Source organism: Sminthopsis crassicaudata, chromosome 2 (genome assembly GCF_048593235.1).
Source record: "Sminthopsis crassicaudata isolate SCR6 chromosome 2, ASM4859323v1, whole genome shotgun sequence".
Taxonomy (NCBI): domain Eukaryota; kingdom Metazoa; phylum Chordata; class Mammalia; order Dasyuromorphia; family Dasyuridae; genus Sminthopsis; species Sminthopsis crassicaudata.
The window spans coordinates 575092677-575116583 of NC_133618.1; the positions used below are offsets into that span (position 1 = coordinate 575092677).

Here is a 23907-nt window from a genome sequence, read left to right on the forward strand (position 1 = left end):
AGGCTTAAAAAGTAACTGGCTAACAAGATATTTTTAACAATACATCACAATCAAAAAAATTCTAAATTTAAGAATCCTTTAAAAAGTAAAAGACTTTTAGACTTATCATTCCTCCACATGCCTCTACACTTGAAAAAGGATTCCAGAAAGTTAAGCGAGGATCTTAAATGATCCAGAACAAACAAAACTGAACTTCTTTTCAGGGGCAACTAGGTGGTGTAGTGGATAGAGCACCAGCCCTGATTTCAGGAGGACCTGAGTTCAAATGTGACCTCAGACACTTAGCATTTCCTAGCTGTGTGACCCTGGGCAAGTCACTTAACCCCAATTGCCTCGGGGAAAAAAATTATAAGAAATATTATTGTGCTGTAAGAAATGATAAGCAGGATGATTTTCAGAAAAATCTGTAAAGATTTACATGAACTGATACACAGCAAAATGAACAGAAACCTGAGAACACTGTACACAGTAAGTCAATGAAGTTATTAGCTATTTTCAGCAATACAGAGATCCAAGACAACCCCAAAGGACTAATGATGAAGCATACGCTCTAATTCCAGAGAAAGACCAGATATTTATTTGATACAGATTGATGCATCCTATTTTTTTTACTTTCTTTTGTTTTTTAACATTTTAATTAAGCCTTCTTATACTTGGATGGGGAAGAAGGATAGAACTTGTAACTCAAAATTTTAAATAAAAATGTTTAGGAAAAAAAAAACAATGATGGGAGCAAGCTGCTCCAGCAAGAGAAGATAGGATCAAGGGTTGATTTAAAATATTGGTTTTAATAAGTAAAGGACCACCTCATTAACAAAAACTGGAATAAGTGAAGAAATAGTGGGATGTAATGTCAAGGTTTTCAGATATAAAGAAGATGAAGTTTATGGTGAAGGGTTGGGCATGTTGAGTTTAAGGCACTGATGAACAGGAGGAAAGCCCAATAGGGAAATGGTGATTTGTTTAGAGATATTGCTATAACAGTAATAGCCACTCCAGGAAAAAATAAAGCCTGCCTACTTTCTTGGCTGCTCCTAAAGCCGATTCCACAATGCCACATCCCTCTAGGAGTTATGACTCCAAGAGTCTAATGGCTTGGAGTCATTTTATAATGTCAGAATATGGTAAATTTCACATTTACTGTTGGTTGATGAAGTAGGACCTTAATTCATCTTGAAGGCAGGGCCTGTTCTCACAACCTTTTCATTTAGGAGGCTGGTATCAGAAGAGTCAGCATGACTTCAATGACTCCACTTTCTTAGGCCTCCAGGAGTCTCAAATCCTGAATCAAAGCATTTTTCCCTTTGGAAGGTCAGAATATTCAGATCAGAATAGACCAAGTCTCTTACTTTCAGAAATTCAAGCTCAGATTGGAATCTTTGAAATCTCTGGATACTTACTTCATTCCAATTAATAGCTGTTGAATTAATGCACTACCATTCAAGTAGCAGATGAACTCATTATCTGAGAATAAGTCCCCAGACAGCAGGCATTTCCTCTGTTGGCTATAAGTGAAAAGTCCTGGAAGGAATGAAACAATTTACTGGACATAAAAATTTTATCAATTTTGTTAATTTCAGTCAAACAGCCTGCTTCTCCCTTACATTTGTGCTGGTTTATTGCTTCTATTTAAATTATTTCCTAAAAGCAACTATCAGCTACTCTCTTATTTCTCCCTCTCCTGGCCAAATAAAGCAATACTAACAAAATAAAACTTCCTAGTTTTCAGCTTCCAATTTACTTTTATTTGCTTAATTCTATACCAAAAACTTGAGTATAAATCTTGTGACCTAAGTTCAAAAGGGGCTAGTGACACAAAAAACTTAGGAGGTCAATGCCAAACAACATGTCCAACAGGAAAGCACCAGCCCCTAAGAATTTTCAAATCAGGTACTTTTGAAGAATAAGAAATGACATCCCGAATAACTACATTCGATATAGTACAGTCCTCAAAATGTTTCACATGTAAATCTATCATTTTTGAGCACCTAAAAATGAAAACTATCTGATGCCCTAGCCATTCCCCTAACTCCTTCGATCCTTGCCTCTGGACTTTGGGATATGTCTCAAAATATCATAAGACTAATCATACCATTAAGAGAAAATTTCTTTCCTTATTAAAAAATAAAATTCAAGATTAAATAAAGGAGAAAGAAACATTTTTTTTAATAGTTTTTATTTACCAGATATAAGCATGGGTAATTTTACAACATTGACAATTGCCAAACCTTTTGTTCTAATTTTCCCCCTCCTCCCCTCCCCCCCAGATGGCAGGCTGACCAATACATGTTCAATATGTTAAAGTATAAATTAAATACAATATATGTATACATGACCAAACAGTTGTTTTGCTGTACAAAAAGAATCGGACTTTGAAATAGTGTACAATTAGCCTGTGAAGGAAATCCAAAATGCAGGCAGACAAAATTAGAGGGATTGGGAATTCTATGTAGCGGCTCATAGTCATCTCCCAGAGTTCTTTCCCTGAGTGTAGCTGGTTCAGTTCATTACTGCTCTATTGGAACTGATTTGGTTCATCTCATTGTTGAAGAGAGCCACGTTCATCAGAATACATCCTCATACAGTATTTTTTTTAAATTATATATATATTTTAATAATATTATCCCTTGTATTCATTTTTCCAAATTATCCCCCCCTCCCTCTATTCCCTCCCCCCGATGACAGGCAATCCCATACATTTTACATGTGTTACAATATAGTCTAGGTACAATACATGTGTGTGAATATCATTTTCTTGTTGCACAATAAACATTAGATTCTGAAGGTACATGCAACCTGGGCAGACAGATATTAGTGCTAACAATTTACATTCACTTCCCAGTGTTTCTTCTCTGGGTGTAGCTACCTCTGTCCATCATTGATCAACTGGAAGTGAGTTGGTTTTTCTTTATGTTGAAGATTTCCACTTCCATCAGAATACATCCTCATACAGTATTGTTGTTGAAGTGTACAGTGATCTTCTGGTTCTGCTCATTTCACTCAGCATCAGTTGATTTAAGTCTCTCCAGGCCTCTCTGTATTCCTCCTGCTGGTCATTTCTTACAGAGCAATAATATTCCATAACCTTCATATACCATAATTTACCCAACCATTCTCCAACTGATGGACATCCATTCATCTTCCAGTTTCTAGCTACAACAAAAAGAGCTGCCACAAACATTTTGGCACATATATGTCTCTTTCCGCTCTTTAGTATTTCTTTGGGATATAATCCCAGTAGTAGCACTGCTGGGTCAAAGGGTATGCACAGTTTGATAGCTTTTTGGGCATAATTCCAGATTGCTCTCCAGAATGGCTGGATTCTTTCGCAACTCTACCAGCAATGTATTAGTGTCCCAGTTTCCCCACATCCCCTCCAACATTCATCATTATTTGTTCCTGTCATCTTAGCCAATCTGACAGGTGTGTAGTGGTATCTCAGAGTTGTCTTAATTTGCATTTCTCTGATCAGTAGTGATTTGGAACACTCTTTCATGTGAGTGGATATAGTTTCAATTTCTTCCTCTGAGAATTGTCTGTTCATATCCTTTGACCATTTATCAATTGGAGTATGGTTCGGTTTCTTATAAATTAGGGTCAGTTCTCTATATATTTTGGAAATGAGACCTTTGTCAGAACCTTTGTTTTTAAAAATATTTTCCCAATTTGTTACTTCCCCTCTAATCTTGTTTGCATTAGAATTATTTGTACAGAAACTTTTTAGTTTGATGTAATCAAAATCTTCTATTTTGTGATCAATAATGATCAAGGAGAAAGAAACATTAAGCCATGTTGATAGAATCTCACATGAGATAGACTTGGAAAATGTAAGGTTATTAATTTTCAATCTTATAAGACAAACTTATAACTGACAAAATTGTCAAATCTTTTTGATTGTCATCTTAACCTTCAACTTCACACTAGCCAAAAAGTATTAGAAACAAAGTGTCAAACATAATTTCTGTTCACTCTACAGTTTATCTGTTTACAAGTACTAAATCACCATAAAATCAGAATTATCTCCTTTTCCTAATATGCAGGACGTTTTAAAAGCCTATGTAGAGAACAGCTCTTGAGTTCAAAAAGTAACAGCTTAAAACTTTTCTAAGAAGTAAAATTTAAACTCGTTATCTCAAAGAAAAGACAAAAGTTACAAAAAACTTTGCTCTAGCTCAACATTACTTTTCATTCAAAGCCTAAATTTAGCTGTGATGGCATCTCATGAGGTTGAGTTTTTCTTTTAAGGAAAAGGAAAAATGGGAGCTACTACCCATTTACAGCTTCTCCCCCCTTCCCCAGGCTGGGGTTAAGTGACTTGCCCAGGGTCACACAGCTAGGAAGTGTTAAGTGTCTGAGATCACATTTGAACTCGGGTCCTCCTGAATTCAAGGCTGATGCTCTATCCACTGTGCCACCTAGCGGCCCCTTACAGCTGTTTTTTAAAAAAGTATTTATTTTTATTTACTTAACATTTTTCCCCGATTACATTCAAAACAATTTTTTTTCATTTGTATAACTCTTTCAATGAAATAGATAAGCATATTAATATATATTAATGGTAGGAATAATACTAGGTAGGCACATGATAAGGCATGAGAAATGACACTATATTAGAACAAGAGATCTGAAAGAAGACAGTATAAAGTTGAACTGGTTAATTACATTCTTAAAATGTGACGGGAAGAAAGTAGTGATAATCCCAGAAAAGATGAAGGATAGATGGAAGACTGCCATATATATATGCTAGATTTTTTTTCACCCTTCTCAGCCCATTAAAGAAAATCTAAATTTAATCTAAATAGATTTGCCTAGAACTGAAGAGGAATCAGGGGTTACCTAGCTGTTAAATGAACTCTGCCCTTACTAAGTGCAACTTTGGATGGCTCATTATTTATTAAATGAAGGTAAGACTATTATGATAATAGTGTTGTAGCATAGGTCCAAATTGGTGTGAATAATTCCCCTTGCAATCCTTGAATTTACATAGTATAGTTCCACAAGGCTGAAATAACTACAATTTAAATCATTCTAACTGAATTTGATTTAGTTTATCTCACTTCCAGCCTAGATGTACTAATTCCTTGTTCCTAAATGTCAGCAAAATGTAAAGAATTAAAAATAAATTTTTAAAAAATGAAATCCTTGCTTGAAGTTATCTTAGGTGCTTGCCTACAGTAGAGATGAAGACAGTATTTTTAATCCTAAACAAAGCAGAGCTCAAGATATAGAAGGTTGAAAATAGACTCTGGCAAAAGAAGTAAAGAACTACCTGTAATTTATTTTATAATCTGTAAATGAGCCAGAGATTCTGATGTGCCATTTAAAGACAAGTATAAAACATAAAAGCCATCTGACTTTTAAAAGAAACTCATAATATTATTTTTCTGTAAGAAATGACCAGCAGGATGATTTCAGAGAGATGTAGAGAGACTTACATGAACTGATGCTGAGTGAAATGAGCAGGACCAGGAGATCATTATACACTTCAACAACAATACTATATAATGATCAATTCTGATGGACAAGACCCTCTCCAACAATGAGATGAACCAAATCAGTTCCCACAGAGCAGTAATGAACTGAACCAGCTACACCCAGTTAAAGAGTTCTGGGAGATGACTGTGAACCACTACATAGAATTCCCAATCCCTCTATTTTTTGTCCACATGCATTTTTTATTTCCTTCACAGGCTAATTGTACACTATTTCAAAGTCCGATTCTTTTGTTCAGCAAAACAACTGTTTGGTCGTGTCTACATATATTGTATTTAATTTATACTCTAACATATATAACACGTATTAGTCAACTTGCCATCTAGAGGGGAGGGGGGAAGGAGAGGAAAAATTGGAACAAAAGGTTTGCCAATTGTCAATGTTGTAAAATTACCCATGCATATATCTGGTAAATAAAAACTATTAAATAAAAATATTTTTAAAAATCATACCGTGAACATAAACAAAGAAAAATTGTGTTCACTATCAGAAAAAAAGTTTCATTAATAAATAAAACAGAAATCAGGCCCATGGTAAGAAATGGTACAAATAGAATTTTAACTCTTAAGAGCTGATGCCCAGAATGAAGCTTTCTAAAGTATTGCAAGAATATCTAGCTAGGTAGTTCAAATTCTGTCTCAGACACTCTTTTTGGGTTGCAGTATCCCCTCTACCTGGAGGTCTTTAAATAAAGGCTGAGGGACTATTTAAAAATAATAATAAAAAAAAATGTTAAAAAGTATCCCAAGGACTAAAACCTATTTCATGGGTGACTCAAAATTCTGAGTTTCTTTTTTAGCAGAGATTAAAAGAACTGTACATATTGCACAGGGCATTACAACCCGTCCCAGCTCGGCCCCTTCGGGCTTTTCCAAGTCCCACAACTTATGTTCTTCTCCCACACCTAAGGCGGCTTAGCCCCCTCACTATCTTCCCGTCGGAAATCCCGGAGCCTGGAATACCGTCCCCTCATTTCTAGGCTTACTCCAAGATTTAGTTCCAGTCCCATTGCCCACAGGCCTTTCCAGGTCCTATTTCCTTCCCTCACTCGGCCGGTTCGTAGCACTCAGTTCTGTTCCGTGTTATAGGAGGTTAAGCCTCCTGAGGGCAGGGCCTCTGCGCATCCTCACTCCCACAACTAAGCCCGGCGCCTGGCCCGTTATTCGTTATGAATTATGGGAAAGAACGCCAGACTACGGTCGGAGAACGCGGGTGCAAATTTCAGTTCTGCTCTTTGCTCCCTGTTGTGACATTGGTCACATCAAAATCCCTGCAGGCCTCAGTTTCCCCACCCAATCCATCCGTAGCTTGGGCTGGAGTAGTTAAAAGTCCTTTCTAGTTGATTCTAGGAGAGCGGATGGGCCCGTCACCGGGCGCAGGGTAGCCTCCAGCCGCACGAAAAGGGCAGTTTCCCCGGGAGAGCACTACTCTCCCTTCCCTCCAGCGAATAGCGAGCGACCCCCGCTCGGCCCTTGCTACTAACCCCTGACATCCCCTCCTCCCTCCGACCCCGCTCACGTTCCCCGCCTGCCTGGCCCTCCCCGGAGGTCCAACAAAGAAGGAACTGAAAACAGCCCGAGAGAGAGGACTCCATAGGACGCTCCGCGCAGTCGCCAACGGTTTCGAACTACAGGATGGGAAGACGCCATTTCCGGCGGAAGCGATTCTAGCCCCAGAGAGGAAGTCCCACCTCTACGCTTTGGAGAGCGTGATGACGCTTTAGAGGCGCCTGCAGAAGGCGTGTCTTTGAGGTGGAATTAGTTTTAGAGCCGACCTTTCTCCTTCGTGCTTTTCAAACGCTCCAGCCAGGTTTAAAGGAGTTGAGCGGAGTGAGGAGAAGGGGAAGCAGCCCAGCTCCAAGCCAGTGCATTTAAGTACTTTAAAAGGCGCTTTGGCGCAGCGAAACTCGCAGTCCCAGGACCTGAGTTCGAATTCCGAGTCGCTTCTCGAGCGGTTCCGGAAAGCCGGGAAGCGGGCTCTGGTGTGTGTGGGCCTTTCCTCCACCCCCCCACCCCCCACCCCTCAGCCCCCCACCCCCACCCCCGCCGTGTGGCGCGGTACCGAGATGACGTCGTAGGAGCTTAGATTTTGACCCGGGAGTAGGCGCGATGTGGCAAATGTTGACACGACCTCTCTTTGCGGGAAAAATGTCCCCTTGACAGTTTTAAGTTTAATCATTAACATTTGCTCCATTGATTTCTTAAAATCTAGACCATTAACACAACAAAAGCCGGGCTCCCGAGGGGTGGTGTTTGCCGCTCTTTTCACAATCCGCTTCCCGCCGGAGCCGGCTCCGGCACAGCCCCGCCCCCAAAGAGCCGCAGCCCCCCACGGAGAGATGGAAAAGGCCCGCCTCCGGGAGACCGACAGCTAGGCCTTAACAAGCCTGTGTTTGAAGACCATTAAGCGGTGAAACCTTTCTTCCTAAAAGACACCATTTTGGGAGACACTTATACCAAATCAAAACTGTTCTTTAACAGCTATTGCTCCCAGTGCTGCCTGGGCTAAGGCAAAGCCCATCAAGTCTCTCCTTAGTATAACAAGCTAGGTGATGAAGTAGATAAGAGCGCTAGTTTTGGAGTCATGAAGATTTAGATTCAAATATAATTTCAGAAACTAGCTCTGGGTAAGTCACTTAACTTCATCTGCCTTAATTTCTTTATTTGTAAGATGACAATAATAAAAAAAACTTCTTGTGAGGATAAAGTGAAATAATACATTTACAACCCTTTAATGCTATATAAATGCTAACTATTATAAAAATAATTTTAAAATATTTAAAGACAGCTTATTGTATTCCATCAAATGTTGTCTTCCATAGGTTAAACATTCTCTTCCAAAAAAAGTATTTGCTGTGGTTTCAAGTCTTTTCTGCATTTATTTATTTATTTATTTTTGGATAGTATTGCATGAGTTAGGACACATTCTTATGGCAGTCACATTTTTAAGTACCTACCACTGCCAGGTACTGTCTTAGACTCTTGGGATATATACAAATACAAGGAATAAAATGCTTACAAGGAGCTTGCAGGGAATTGGGAAAGATAACATTTCTATAAACATACAGAAAGGGAATAGGTACAAAAAGTAATTTAGGAGAGAAGGCACTAATAGATATCAGGAAAGACACGTAGACAGTAGTGCTTGATCTGTATCTTAGGAAAGAGAGGGATTCTATGAGTTGCAAGAGAAAAGGGAATGAAGGCATATTAGGCTGGAGACAGCCAGTGCAAGTCACTGAGATTGAACATTCCCAGGGGCCATCACATAGATGAGGAGGCAACAGAGGAGAAGGAAGGGTCAGACAGGTAGGAGACAAATCGAGAGACAGCACCCAGGAGAATCCAAGAGACAAACCAGAAAAGAGACAGCACCCAGGAGAATCCAAGAGACAAACCAGAAAAGAGACAGCACCCAGGAGAATCCAAGAGACAAACCAGAAAAGAGACAGCACCCAGGAGAATCCAAGAGACAAACCAGAAAAGAGACAGCACCCAGGAGTATCCAAGAGACAAACCAGAAAAGAGACAGCACCCAGGAGAATCCAAGAGACCAACCAGAAAAGAGACAGCACCCAGGAGTATCCAAGAGACAAACCAGAAAAGAGACAGCACCCAGGAGTATCCAAGAGACAAACCAGAAAAGAGACAGCACCCAGGAGAATCCAAGAGACAAACCAGAAAAGAGACAGCACCCAGGAGAATCCAAGAGACAAACCAGAAAAGAGACAGCACCCAGGAGAATCCAAGAGACAAACCAGAAAAGAGACAGCACCCAGGAGAATCCAAGAGACAAACCAGAAAAGAGACAGCACCCAGGAGAATCCAAGAGACAAACCAGAAAAGAGACAGCACCCAGGAGAATCCAAGAGACAAACCAGAAAAGAGACAGCACCCAGGAGTATCCAAGAGACAAACCAGAAAAGAGACAGCACCCAGGAGAATCCAAGAGACAAACCAGAAAAGAGACAGCATCCAGGAGAATCCAAGAGACAAACCAGAAAAGAGACAGCATCCAGGAGTATCCAAGAGACAAACCAGAAAAGAGATAGCACCCAGGAGTAACCAAGAGACAAACCAGAAAAGAGACAGCATCCAGGAGTAACCAAGAGACAAACCAGAAAAGAGACAGCACCCAGGAGTAACCAAGAGACAAACCAGAAAAGAGACAGCACCCAGGAGTAACCAAGAGACAAACCAGAAAAGAGACAGCATCCAGGAGAATCAAGAGACAAACCAGAAAAGAGACAGCATCCAGGAGTATCCAAGAGACAAACCAGAAAAGAGATAGCACCCAGGAGTAACCAAGAGACAAACCAGAAAAGAGACAGCATCCAGGAGAATCCAAGAGACAAACCAGAAAAGAGACAGCACCCAGGAGTAACCAAGAGACAAACCAGAAAAGAGACAGCACCCAGGAGTAACCAAGAGACAAACCAGAAAAGAGACAGCACCCAGGAGTATCCAAGAGACAAACCAGAAAAGAGACAGCATCCAGGAGTATCCAAGAGACCAACCAGAAAAGAGACAGCATCCAGGAGTAACCAAGAGACAACCAGAAAAGAGACAGCACCAGGAGAATCCAAGAGACAACCAGAAAAGAGACAGCATCCAGGAGAATCCAAGAGACAAACCAGAAAAGAGACAGCATCCAGGAGTAACCAAGAGACAAACCAGAAAAGAGACAGCATCCAGGAGTAACCAAGAGACAAACCAGAAAAGAGACAGCACCCAGGAGTATCCAAGAGACAAACCAGAAAAGAGACAGCATCCAGGAGAATCCAAGAGACAACCAGAAAAGAGACAGCACCAGGAGTATCCAAGAGACAAACCAGAAAAGAGACAGCATCCAGGAGTAACTAAGAGACAAACCAGAAAAGAGACAGCACCCAGGAGAATCCAAGAGACAAACCAGAAAAGAGACAGCACCCAGGAGAATCCAAGAGACAAACCAGAAAAGAGACAGCATCCAGGAGAATCCAAGAGACAAACCAGAAAAGAGACAGCATCCAGGAGTAACCAAGATACAAACCAGAAAAGAGACAGCATCCAGGAGTATCCAAGAGACAAACCAGAAAAGAGACAGCACCCAGGAGAATCCAAGAGACAAACCAGAAAAGAGACAGCACCCAGGAGTATCCAAGAGACAAACCAGAAAAGAGACAGCACCCAGGAGAATCCAAGAGACAAACCAGAAAAGAGACAGCATCCAGGAGAATCCAAGAGACAAACCAGAAAAGAGACAGCATCCAGGAGTATCCAAGAGACAAACCAGAAAAGAGACAGCATCCAGGAGTAATCCAAGAGACAAACCAGAAAAGAGACAGCACCCAGGAGAATCCAAGAGACAAACCAGAAAAGAGACAGCACCCAGGAGAATCCAAGAGACAAACCAGAAAAGAGACAGCATCCAGGAGAATCCAAGAGACAAACCAGAAAAGAGACAGCATCCAGGAGTAACCAAGATACAAACCAGAAAAGAGACAGCACCCAGGAGTATCCAAGAGACAAACCAGAAAAGAGACAGCACCCAGGAGAATCCAAGAGACAAACCAGAAAAGAGACAGCACCCAGGAGTATCCAAGAGACAAACCAGAAAAGAGACAGCACCCAGGAGAATCCAAGAGACAAACCAGAAAAGAGACAGCATCCAGGAGAATCCAAGAGACAAACCAGAAAAGAGACAGCATCCAGGAGTATCCAAGAGACAAACCAGAAAAGAGATAGCACCCAGGAGTAACCAAGAGACAAACCAGAAAAGAGACAGCATCCAGGAGAATCCAAGAGACAAACCAGAAAAGAGACAGCATCCAGGAGAATCCAAGAGACAAACCAGAAAAGAGACAGCATCCAGGAGTATCCAAGAGACAAACCAGAAAAGAGACAGCACCCAGGAGTAATCAAGAGACAAACCAGAAAAGAGACAGCATCCAGGAGTATCCAAGAGACAAACCAGAAAAGAGACAGCACCCAGGAGAATCCAAGAGACCAACCAGAAAAGAGACAGCATCCAGGAGAATCCAAGAGACAAACCAGAAAAGAGACAGCATCCAGGAGAATCCAAGAGACAAACCAGAAAAGAGACAGCATCCAGGAGAATCCAAGAGACAAAGCAGAAAAGAGACAGCACCCAGGAGAATCCAAGAGACAAACCAGAAAAGAGACAGCATCCAGGAGAATCCAAGAGACAAACCAGAAAAGAGACAGCACCCAGGAGTATCCAAGAGACAAACCAGAAAAGAGACAGCACCCAGGAGTAACCAAGAGACAAACCAGAAAAGAGACAGCATCCAGGAGAATCCAAGAGACAAACCAGAAAAGAGACAGCATCCAGGAGTATCCAAGAGACAAACCAGAAAAGAGACAGCATCCAGGAGTATCCAAGAGACAAACCAGAAAAGAGACAGCACCCAGGAGTAACCAAGAGACAAACCAGAAAAGAGAGTATCCAGGAGTATCCAAGAGACAAACCAGAAAAGAGACAGCACCCAGGAGGAGATGGTGGTCCACATTGTCAAATACAACCAATGGATTGAGAAGGATGAAAAAATCCATTAGGTTTGATGAGAGATTGTTGATAACTTTGGAAAGCGTACTTTAAATTACAGAAGCCAGTTGAGTGAATGAGAAAAAACTGAAGATAACAAGTGCCGAGAACTTCTGCAGAGACTGGTTGAGAAAGGGAAGAGATACAGTTGGAATAGAGGGGTTTAAGGTTTTTTTTTTTTTTTAAAGGATAGAAGAGTCGGGTGTGTTTGAAGATAGAGAAAAGCTAAAGATTTAAGAGAAAAAGAGGATGATTGAAGTTATCTGCTGGAGGTGATGGGATCAAATGTATATGTAGAAGCCATTTAAGAACTCACTCTATTTGACAAGAAGTTTGGAAATGAAATGGGGTACACAAATGAAAAGAGAATTGGAGGACCTAGCTTCAATTCCTGCTCTAACATTTACTGCCAGTGTGGTCTTGAGCAAGTCAGTTAATGTTTTGGGGTAATAGAATATATATAGAATAACCTCATATGTAATAGAATATATGTAGAAGGTTAGGCTTGTAAAGGATATTGCATTTCTACTCAGGTATGAGTTAGACTAAATGACTTTTCTTGTCTCCTCTAATTCTGAGTCTTTGGTTCTATGACTTTGTCCATGCTTTTTTTTTTTTTAGCTCTTTTTCTACATTCCAGTGACCCATGAACTCTCATTGTACCAGGTGAATGGCAATGAGCTTTTGTATGAATTCATTTGGATACCTGGTTCCATAACTACTTTGCTATTTGGATTCTGGCACTTATAATTGACAATCCATATTTCTAGACATGGACTCCTGCTTCTGATTCTTCATTATTATTCACTATTTGGTGACAATCAGCCCTTTGACTTTTCTTATTGCTTTTCATCTCTGGAACTGTTATGAATATAGATGGTCTTTATCACCCTGCCTTTTGTTGATGATTGTAGCCTGTGCCAGGGAAGGATCTCAAGAGTATATTATAATATGGTATTTGAGGGAAAGCAAAATGTGGTAACCAAATAACAAACGTGGGGATGGAGTGGTCACAGTTTCAAGAAATCAGAGTAGACATAAGATATTGCCATTCTAGTTAGCTATTTTACAGATGGAACCCACAAGCAAGTAATTTTCCTAAGTAGTTCTTTATAGAGAGAGAACTCTATGATGAATGCTCTCAACATATTTACAATTTTCTGTGAGGCTTGGTGAATGGCTACCACTTATTAACACCTTATAATTTTAAAGGGAACAAACAAGGGACCAGGCCATTTCTCTGAAGAATAATGCTTTACTTAGAGGAAAAGATATCTTGAATCAGGCCTAAAAGGCTATTAATCTAGGGCTGTAATTAATCCCTAGGAAATGTTGCAAACCAAGGTCTTTAATACTATGATAAGCTGCTTTCAAACTGTTCCTTCTGGATGGGTTATGAATCTTATATTTCCACTGATTGCTGGGTCACATGCTTGGCTGCCCCAGGAACTTGCTGAAACTTTGATGTGAGCAAACTGGATTTCTTTAGTGATATGGCTATCCCGAATTTAGTTCTTAATATCTTTTTCCTAATCTTACAAAGTTAAAAGTATCTACTGATAGCAAATTTAGGTTCTATAGACCTCTTATAATCCACACAGCCGCTACCGTTATCCAAGGAAATCTCATTTTTTCCCCACATAATCATTTTGCCTTTTCCTTCTGGGAATGATTTCTCTTTTCATTTCTCCATTTCTTGCTAATTTATAATCCTCTTCATCTTCCTCCTTTTCTCCAAGAAGCAACAGTGTTTATATAAAATTTAAAAGTTTATAGCTTGAGCCCAGAAACTTAATTGGTTTAAAGTTGAGCAAGGGATTTAACTTTTACCCTATTTACTTATTTGTGAAACTATAAACAATATAACCCTTACTTTAGCTCACAGAGATGATTTTAAATGATTAAAGAATGAATTGGGAAAGAAATTATAATAATATAGAACTTCATACCTTGGAGGAAATTTTAAAGATCTATTCTATCCCATTCATTTTACAGATGAAATAATCGAGGCTATGCTAGGTGCAAAAGCTATATAGTCCCTGCCTTCAAGAAGTTTAAATTCTAATGGGAGAAGTAACACATAAAGGAATTGTGGCCAGAAAAATATTTTTTTCATTCAGGAAGTCACAGAGATAGCAAATTGAAGTCTATATGACATTTTCTTTCTCGAAGCAATGGTAATGTTGATTTGATTATACCTAGAGATATAATAAGTGAAAAGCTGAATGGGATAGATTGAGGAAAAGAAAGGAGGCTATGTTCACAGTAACAGGACAGAAAACCTTAAATTTTGTCTATTGTGTTAGAAGCATCTGGACTCTGGTTTCTTGGACTAGTTCAGTGTGTCTTTGAGCTTACAGGAAAAAAAATTCCATTAAAGAATGTTGGTACAATTCTGTAATGGAAAGATAGCAGAGGAGAAGACCTATGTTCTAGTCTCAGTTTTGCTACTTGCCACCTGTGGGTCCTTGGAAAAATAACTTTGCTACGCTGGGTTTCAGTTTCATCAGTAAAATAAAGGGTTGGACTTTATGATCCTATGAATGCAACATAATTAGAGTAACACCCCTTTATAAAGTACAGTGACTTCGTTCAGTTGTACTTACTGATTTTACATAAAATTCTAACAAGTATAGTTATTTGGTTTCTCAGATCCAAGAAGACTGGATGCAGCAAATTAGCAGGAGATACTAGTAATATTATGACTAGTAGGAGTCAATTTTGTTCATCAAGGGAAAATCTACGTTGACTAGGGATAAAGAAGTGTCATTTTGATAAAAGAAATGTAAAAATAATTATAATATTCTCTTCTCTAAAATGTAATCGTTCTCTGGAAGCAGGTTTCTTGGGGAGCTTCTGGAGGCAGTTTTAGTTTCAGTTCAGTTCAATAATCTCAAATGCAGCCAGGAGTCCAAATCCTTTACTGTCTCTTTCCAAATCTTATCTCCTTCACTTGGTACTGGGCTAGTTTTCTGGAGGTCTTCCGATCTTGGTTTCAGTGTTCTCCACAGGACAGCCTGCCACCACTTCTCTGTCTTCCTTCGTTCTGCCCTACTTGTGAATCTTTTTGATTGAATCCTGACTCTGAATCTCCCCAAGTCCTCACAATGTCTCCATCCAGCATAAAGGTGGAAGTTGGAATGAACTCCACCTCCAACAGAGTGGGTTTCTGGGTTCTCCCTGGGCTTGTGGAAGCTCCTTAAAAGTATGCTCTCTTAAAGGTGTGAAACTTGTGGAATTCTAGTAAATACATTACTGAACTAGAGAACTGTTAAGTACCATGCTAAATTAGATAATTATTGTCTCTATCCATTCCAGTGACTTAGCACCTTGTAAGAATCCTAACAGATAATGGAGTGAGAAAGTAAATAAGGTACATCTCTAGATATAGGGACAATGATCATAATACAGAGGAGGAAGAGGGATAAAAGACATCTGAAACTGATGAGAATGATATAACCTTATCAATAATCTAACATATTGGGCATTTATTGTGTGCAAGATATTGTAGGGGAAGAAAAATAAAATAGAAATAGTTCCTGTCCTCAAGAAACTTAGTCTAGTTGAACAATTTATAATTTTTAAATTTTAATAGTATTTTTTCAGTTACATACAGATAGTTTTCAACATTCATTTTTTTATTATTTTATAATTATAATTTTTTGACAGTATATTTGTATGAGTAATTGTTTTTATAACATTATCCCTTGCATTCATTTTTCCAAATTATCCCCTCCCTCCCTCTACTCCCTCCCCTAGATAACAGGAAATCCCATACATTTTACATGTGTTACAATATAATCTAAATACAATTTATGTGTGTAAATCCCACTTTCTTGTTACATGTTAAGTATTAGGTTCCGAAGGTGTAAGTAACCTGGGTAGATAGACTGTAGTGCTAACAATTTACATTCACTTCCCAGTGTTCCTTCTCTGGGTGTAGTTGTTTTTGTCCATCATTGACCAACTGGAAGTGAGTTGGATCTTCTTTATGTTGAAGATATCCACTTCCATCAGAATACATCCTCATACAACATTGAAGTGTACAGCGATCTTCTGGGTTCTATTCATTTCACTCAGCATCAGTTGATGTAAGTCTCTCCCAGCCTCTTTGTATTCATCCTGCTGGTCATTTTTTACAGAGCAATAATATTCCATAATCTTCATATACCATAATTTACCCAATCATTCTCCAATTGATGGACATCCATTCTTCTTCCAGTTTCTAGCCACTATGAAAAGAGCTGCCACAAACATTTTGGCACATACAGGTCCCTTTCCCCTCCTCAGTATTTCTTTGGGATATAAGCCCAATAACAGCAATGCTGGATCAAAGGGTATGCATAGTTTGATAACTTTTTGGGCATAGTTCCAAATTTCTCTCCAGAATAGTTGGGTTCTTTCACAACTCCACCGACAATGTATTAGTGTCCCAGTTTTCCCACATCCCCTCCAACATTCATCATTATTTGTTCCTGTCATCTTAGCCAATCTGACAGGTGTGTAGTGGTATCTCAGAGTTGTCTTAATTTGCATTTCTCTGATCAGTAGTGGTTTGGAACACTCTTTCATATGAGTAGATATAATTTCAATTTCATCATCTGAGAATTGTCTGTTCATATCCTTTGACCATTTATCAATTGGAGAATCATTTGATTTCTTATAAATTAGGATCAGTTCTCTATATATTTTGGAAATGAGATCTTTATCAGAACCTTTAACTGTAAAAATATTTTCCCAATTTGTTACTTCCCTTCTAATCTTGTTTGCATTAGTATTATTTGTACAGAAACTTTTTAGTTTGATGTAATCAAAATCTTCTATTTTGTGATCAATAATGATCTCTAGTTCTCTTCTGGTCATAAATTCCTTCCTTCTCCACAGGTCTGAGAGGTACAGTATTTTCTGTTCCTCTAATCTCATTCTTTATGCCTAAATCATGGACCCATTTTGATCTTATCTTGGTATATGGTGTTAAGTGTGGAGCCATATCTAATTTCTGCCATACTAATTTCCAGTTTTCCCAACAGTTTTTTTCAAATAATGAATTTGTATCCCTAATGTTGGTATCTTTGGGTTTGTCAAAGACTAGATTGCTATAGATGTACCCTTTTTTGTCCTTTGTACCTAATCTGTTCCACGGATCGACTGGTCTATTTCTTAGCCAATACCAAATGGTTTTGGTGACTGCTGCTATATAATATAGCTTTAGATCAGGTACACCTAGACTACCTTCATCTGCCTTTTTTTTTCATTAGTTCCCTTGTAATTCTCGACCTTTTATTCTTCCATATGAATTTTGTTGTTATTTTTTCTAGGTCATTAAAATAGTATCTTGGGAGTCTGAGTGGTATAGCACTAAATAAATAGATTAGTTTGGAGAGTATTGTCATCTTTATTATATTCGCTCGGCCTATCCAAGAGCGCTGAATGTCTTTCTAATTATTTAAATCTGACTTTATTTTTGTGGCAAGTGTTTCATAATTTTGCTCATATAATTCCTGACTATTCTTTGGTAGATGGATTCCCAAATATTTTATACTCTCAACATTTGTTTGAAATGGAATTTCTCTTTGTATCTTTTGCTGTTGCATTTTGTTTGTGATATATAAAAATGCTGAGGATTTATGTGGATTTATTTTGTATCCTGCAACTTTGCTAAAATTCTGAATTATTTCTAATAGCTTTTTAGCAGAGTCTTTGGGGTTCTCTAAGTATACCATCATGTCTTCTGCAAAGAGTGATAGTTTGATTTCCTCATTTCCTACTCTAATTCCTTGAATCTCTTTCTCGTCTCTTCTTGCCGAGGCTAGCGTTTCTAGTACAATATTGAATAGTAATGGTGATAGTGGGCAACCTTGTTTCACTCCTGATCTTACTGGAAAAGGTTCCAGTTTATCTCTATTGCATATTATGCTTACTGACGGTCGTAAATATATGCTCCTGATTATTCTAAGGAATAGTCCATTTATTCCTATACTCTCAAGTGTTTTTATAGGAATAGATGTTGGATTTTATCAAATGCTTTTTTTGCATCTATTGAGATGATCACATGGTTTTTATTAATTTGATTATTAATATGGTCAATTATGCTAATAGTTTTCCTAATATTAAACCAGCCCTACATTCCTTGTATAAATCCTAATTGATCATAGTGCATTATCCTGGGGATGATTTTCTGAATTCTTTTTGCTAATATCTTATTTAAAATTTTAGCATCAATATTCATTAAGGAAATTGGTCTATAGTTTTTTTTCTCAGTTTTCGATCTACCTGGTTTAGGTATCAGTACCATGTCTGTGTCATAAAAGGAGTTTGGTAGGACTCCTATATCTCCTATTTTTTCAAATAGTTTATATAATATTGGGGCTAATTGTTCTTTAAATGTTTGGTAGAATTCACATGTAAATCCATCTGGTCCTGGGGATTTTTTCCTGGGGAGTTGATTAATAGCTTGTTCCATTTCTTTTTCTGAAATGGAACTATTTAAGCAATTTATCTCCTCCTCTGTTAATCTAGGAAGCCCATATTTTTGAAGGAAGTCATCCATTTCACTTCCCTGGGACTCAGTTCCCTCATTGACAATTTTGGGGATTGGCCTAGAATGATTTCTAAACCGAATTTTGTTGTTGTTGTTGCAAAGGAAGAATTGGATTCGGAAGGTAAAAATAATTTGGGGAGAAAAACAAAAAATGCTAACAGTTTACACTCATTTCCCAGTGTTCCTTTCCTGGGTGTAGCTGATTCTGTCCATCATTGATCAATTGGAATTGGATTAGCTCTTCTCTATGTTGAAGATATCCACTTCCATCAGAATACATCCTCATACAGTATCATTGTTGAAGTGTATAATAATCTAGTTCTGCTCATCTCACTCAGCATCATTTGATGTAAGTCTCTCCAAGCCTCTCTGTATTCATCCTGCTGGTCTTTTCTTACAGAACAATAATATTCCATAACATTCATATACCATAATTTACCTAGCCATTCTCCAATTGATGGGCATCCACTTATTTTCCAGTTTCTAGCCACTACAAAAAGGGCTGACACAAACATTTTGGCACATACAGGTCCCTTTCCCTTCTTTAGTATTTCTTTTGGGATATAAGCCCAGTAGTAGCACTGCTGGATCAAAGGGTATGCACAGTTTGACAACTTTTTGGGCATAATTCCAGATTGTTCTCCAGAATGGTTGGATTCTTTCACAGCTCCACCAACAATGCATCAGTGTCCCAGTTTTCCCACAGTACCTTCAACATTCATCATTATTTATTCCTGTCATCTTAGCCAATCTGACAGGTATGTAGTGGTATCTCAGAGCTGTCTTAATTTGCATTTCTCTGATCAGTAGTGATTTGGAACACTCTTTCATATGAGTGGAAATAGTTTCAATTTCATAATCTGAAAATTGTCTGTTCATATCCTTTGACCATTTATCAATTGGAGAATGGCTTGGTTTCTTATAAATTAAAGTCAATTCTTGGTATATTTTGGAGATAAGGCCTTTATCAGAACCTTTAACTATAAAAATGTTTTCCCAATTTGTTACTTCCCTTCTAATCTTGTTTGCATTAGTTTTGTTTGTACAAAAGCTTTTTAATTTGATGTAATCAAAATTTTCTATTTTGTTTCAATAATGATCTCTAGTTCTCCTTTAATCACAAATTCCTTCCTCCTCCACAAGTCTGAGAGGTAAACTATCCTATGTTCCTCTAATCTATTTATGATCTCATTCTTTATGCCTAAATCATGGACCCATTTTGATCTTATCTTAGTATGTGGTATTAAATGTGTGTCCATGCCTAGTTTCTGCTATACTAATTTCCAATTTTTCCAACAGTTTTTGTCAAATAATGAATTCTTATCCCAAAAGTTGGGATCTTTGGGTTTGTCAAACACTAAATTGCTATTTTTATTCACTATCTTGTCCTGTGAACTTAACCTATTCCACTGATCAACTAGTCTATTTTTTAGCTCATACCAAATGGTTTTGTTGACTGCTGCTTTATAATATTGTTCTAGATCAGGTACAGCTAGGCCATCTTCATCTGACTTTTTTTTTTTCATTAATTCCCTTGCAATTCTCGACCTTTTATTCTTCCATATGAATTTTGTGGTTATTTTTTTCTAGGTCATTAAAATAGTTTCTTGGGAGTCTGGTTGGTATAGCACTAAATAAATAGATTAATTTAGGGAGTACTGTCATCTTGATCATATTCGCTCTGCCTATCCAAGAGCACTTAATGTCTTTCCAGCAAAATGATTTTAAAAGACAGGTTTGATTCAAAGGCCTTGGACTGACTGATTGGACAAGCTGAAGGTCTGCTTTACCTAAGAGTTGAAATTGTCTTGAGGCGATGGGTTATTTTCCAAAAAGAGCTTTCAACTTTTGCCTTGCTGGAAAGAGGTTACTTGACATCTGCAATTGTATATGGTGCCTGCAGATGGTAGTATACACATAGTGAAGGTGTATTTTATGGAGAAACAACTAGTGACTTCAGAAACATGGAGGTGGTCTAGCTGGAGTGGAGATCTAGAAAGATGAGTTGCCAGGTCTACAAATGTTTCCTCTCCAGCTAATCATATTGGAGAGTGAATCCTTGTATTTATGATTATGGATTGTGGAAGTTTTTCCTTGTTATTTATCTTGCCACTCTGTTAAATGCCTTGGCTTTGAGACATTGCTTCTTTTGCTTTGGTCCAGTTAAAAAGAAAAACAGGGTGGAGGTTTACAGGTGGAAGTTTGAACAAATGCTGACCCAAAATATACCTTGAACCTGAGTATAGCTTTAGGGGCCCATGTTTGAGAGGTAATTAAGTTATAATTGAATATGAATAAGATTTATAAACCTGTTTTGAATTTAAAATTTTTCCTGATAACCTAATTAAAATCTCTATTTCTTTTCTTTAGAGATATGGTATGTTCTTATTCTTAAAACCTTTACTGAACAAAACTTATTCCATAAAACTGCAGTATCTTCTTTTTATCTGAGTATTTTTGTCATGCCCTGGACCACAGTTAGAACTGACAAAATCTAAAGTATTAACTTTTATTTTTCACATACTTCAATCTCTTAAGCTATGTCTGCACACATATACAGATAACACACACATATTTCAGAATCACTGCTTCTAGACCTTTTTTTTTTTTTTTTTTTTTTTTTTTTTTTTTTTTTTTTTTTTTTGTAAATACACCTTAGATGTATTCTGTCCATTCAAAGAACCTTACTCATTCCTTTCAACCTCCCATCCATCAGTTTGTAGATCTTTCTACTCCTTCTCCTTGCCTTCGGTTTAATCTAATATTGATTTAAGGGCCTTCTGTTTACAGAACACTGCCCCAAGCAAATTTGTAGACCAGAGCAAAATAGAGATACTAGACAAAAATAAGTTTAGATGGCTATGATCCCTCTCCTTATGTCTCTTTGTACTTAGTATCATATATAGGTAATTGTTATGTGAAATAATTCATGATCAGTGCATCAGAGAAATGCAAAAAAAAGGCCAACCTGGTAAGGTCTGAGGATTAAAAGATCCATAGTGAAGGAAAAAATAAGGAGAACTGCTAAGGCAGAAGGGATCTTTGGGTTAGGTGATAAAGAATTCATCAGGAGAAGGAAGATATTTTTCAGTTAAGATAATATGTAGCAAAGACCTGGAGCTAAAAAACAACAACAACAACAACAACAACACAACAACAAACGCCACACATACAACACAAGTGTCTTTGGACTGCAAGTAGTCCCACTTGAACTAATCAAAGTTAAAATACATGGAGGGGAATAGTATAAAGTAAAGCTGGAAAGGAAAAGTGGCTTCAGATTATGGATAAACCTTAAATGCTGGCAAAAGAATTAGAACTTCTGTAGGCAAATCTTATCATAAGCCTGAAAAAGGGAAAAAATATTATCCAGTTAACCAACAGGTGCCACTCAAACACAAAACTTTGGAAAGAACACATCACTTCTTAAAATTACAAAAATATAAATCTCTCACACACATGAAACCCAACAGCCCTGTTATATTTTCTTTATTTATGATTCTCATGCTTCTTCAAAACACATTTTCCTTGAGTTAAGGAAGGAAATAGCATATGTCAACATCTGATACTGACTCAATTGCTGAATGGGCAATTTTAAAAAACAGCATAGTGGTTTGAACACTCATGTGAAGAGCTCCTGGTGTAGAAATCCCTCCATGGTTTCCAGGTGAGTAATTAATCTGTAACTTAATAACATTAAAGTATTGCCTGGATAAACTAACAGGTTAAGTGAGAGATCTAGTAACCTTTTTCATGGTCCTAAGCCAGTATGTTTTAGAAGCAAGATTTGAACCCTAGTCTTCCTGGTGTAAAGCTGGCCTTTTATGCCAAGCTAATCTTGGATTGGCATTGTCCTTTTTTATGTAACCTGGCGTTACTTTTCCAGCATATGACCTCAAACACTTAAGCATGAACATATGAGGAAATACTCCCAAATGATAAATCTGGAATCACTTTGTCCCATTATGAGATTTCCTTGAAAGAAAAAACTCCCTTGTTATAACAAATCACATTTTGACTATGGCTTTGTGGTGAAAGAGTGCTTCACACATATCTTCTCTCTTAATTCTCACCATATCCCTTTGAAGTCAGCAGGATAGGCATTATTGTTAACATTTTACAACTGAGGAAACTATTCAGAGAGATGTAATGACTTTCTCAAAATCATGCCATAAATCGGTGAGCCAGGACTTTAAACCAAGTGTTTTGATTTCCAATCTGTTTTATTTTCTAGTACACTGCAGTGTCTGCAATGTACCCTAAACTTATAGCTAAACCCCTTGGAATCAAATTACACATTTTCCCTTCTTTTTGTGATAGATCAACAAGGAAGGGAGAAGGAAAAGAATTAGATATATCTGCTGATGACCATTTTTCATCAGCAAGCTAATTAAGGAGGCTGGCTGGTTGTGCTTATGACAGGAATCCTTCACATTTCTACAGTGTTTTATGGTTTACAAAGCTCTTTTATATCAATTTCCCACCACCTCATTTGAGTCTCACTCTCTAGTTAGCAAGACAAGAACAATTAACTCTATTTTATGGATGAGAACCAGAGTCCCAAAGAGACTAAATGACTTCCTGACTCCTTGAGGTGCTATCCTTAAGGGTCACTCTGATGTAGTATTCTAGTCTCTTGATTTTATGTGTGAAACCTTGAACTCAGCTTAGTTTATCTAGGAGCAATCAGAATTATTAAAAAATAAATTGATTTATATTCCAAGTTCTCACTTTGGTACCAGAAAGCCAATGGATAACATAATGTGAGTTTATTATTTTTTTCTTATCCAGGGATATATATCTCACAATTATGGCATGGAGGGAAAAGCTAAGAAAATAGAGCAACTTGGATTGGAGCTATACCTTGAAGACAATCAGAGAAATCAAAAAATGGAGTTTTGGGGAGAGAGTGTACAAAGCATGGGGTGCAACCGGTGTAAATATAGAGTCACAAGAGTGTAATGCATAAGGGACAGAAAGGACCAATGTACTTGGATCACAGAGTTTGCAGAGGGGAGGAAAGTCTAAAACATCTGGAAAGTAGAAGTAGGCCCATGAGGACTATTGCAGAGAAGAGTCTTTATTTTTTATTATTTTGAAGAGGAGGTAGAAGACAGAAACTAGAGGAAAGTCCACCATGTGGAGAAAGGGAGACTAGAAATGGCAGAGAATAGTTTGACTAGAGCTAACTCACTCCAGGAAAGGAAATGTCTTTCCCTGAGAAAGTCCTATCTTGACCTCCACAATTTAAAGGAGCAAGGTAGGCCAAGGAAAAGGGTGCCATATTATAGTGCCCTGGAAGTGGCCCCTGAGGCTAACTGCAGGAG

The 23907-nt window shown here is 38.0% G+C and overlaps 1 long non-coding RNA gene and 1 other non-coding gene across 2 annotated transcripts in view; one reads left to right on the forward strand and one right to left on the reverse strand.

Annotated features, from left to right (window-relative positions):
- Positions 1–1138: 1138 nt before the first annotated feature.
- LOC141559264 (small Cajal body-specific RNA 15) lies at positions 1139–1270 on the reverse strand. The gene has a single exon (XR_012487326.1).
- Positions 1271–6663: 5393 nt separating this feature from the next.
- The window catches only part of LOC141558312 (uncharacterized), a 29668-nt gene continuing 12424 nt past the window's right edge, over positions 6664–23907 (forward strand). The window contains exon 1 of the long non-coding RNA XR_012487030.1: positions 6664–8119. This is a non-coding gene — a long non-coding RNA (uncharacterized LOC141558312). The remainder of the gene's footprint in view (positions 8120–23907) is intronic.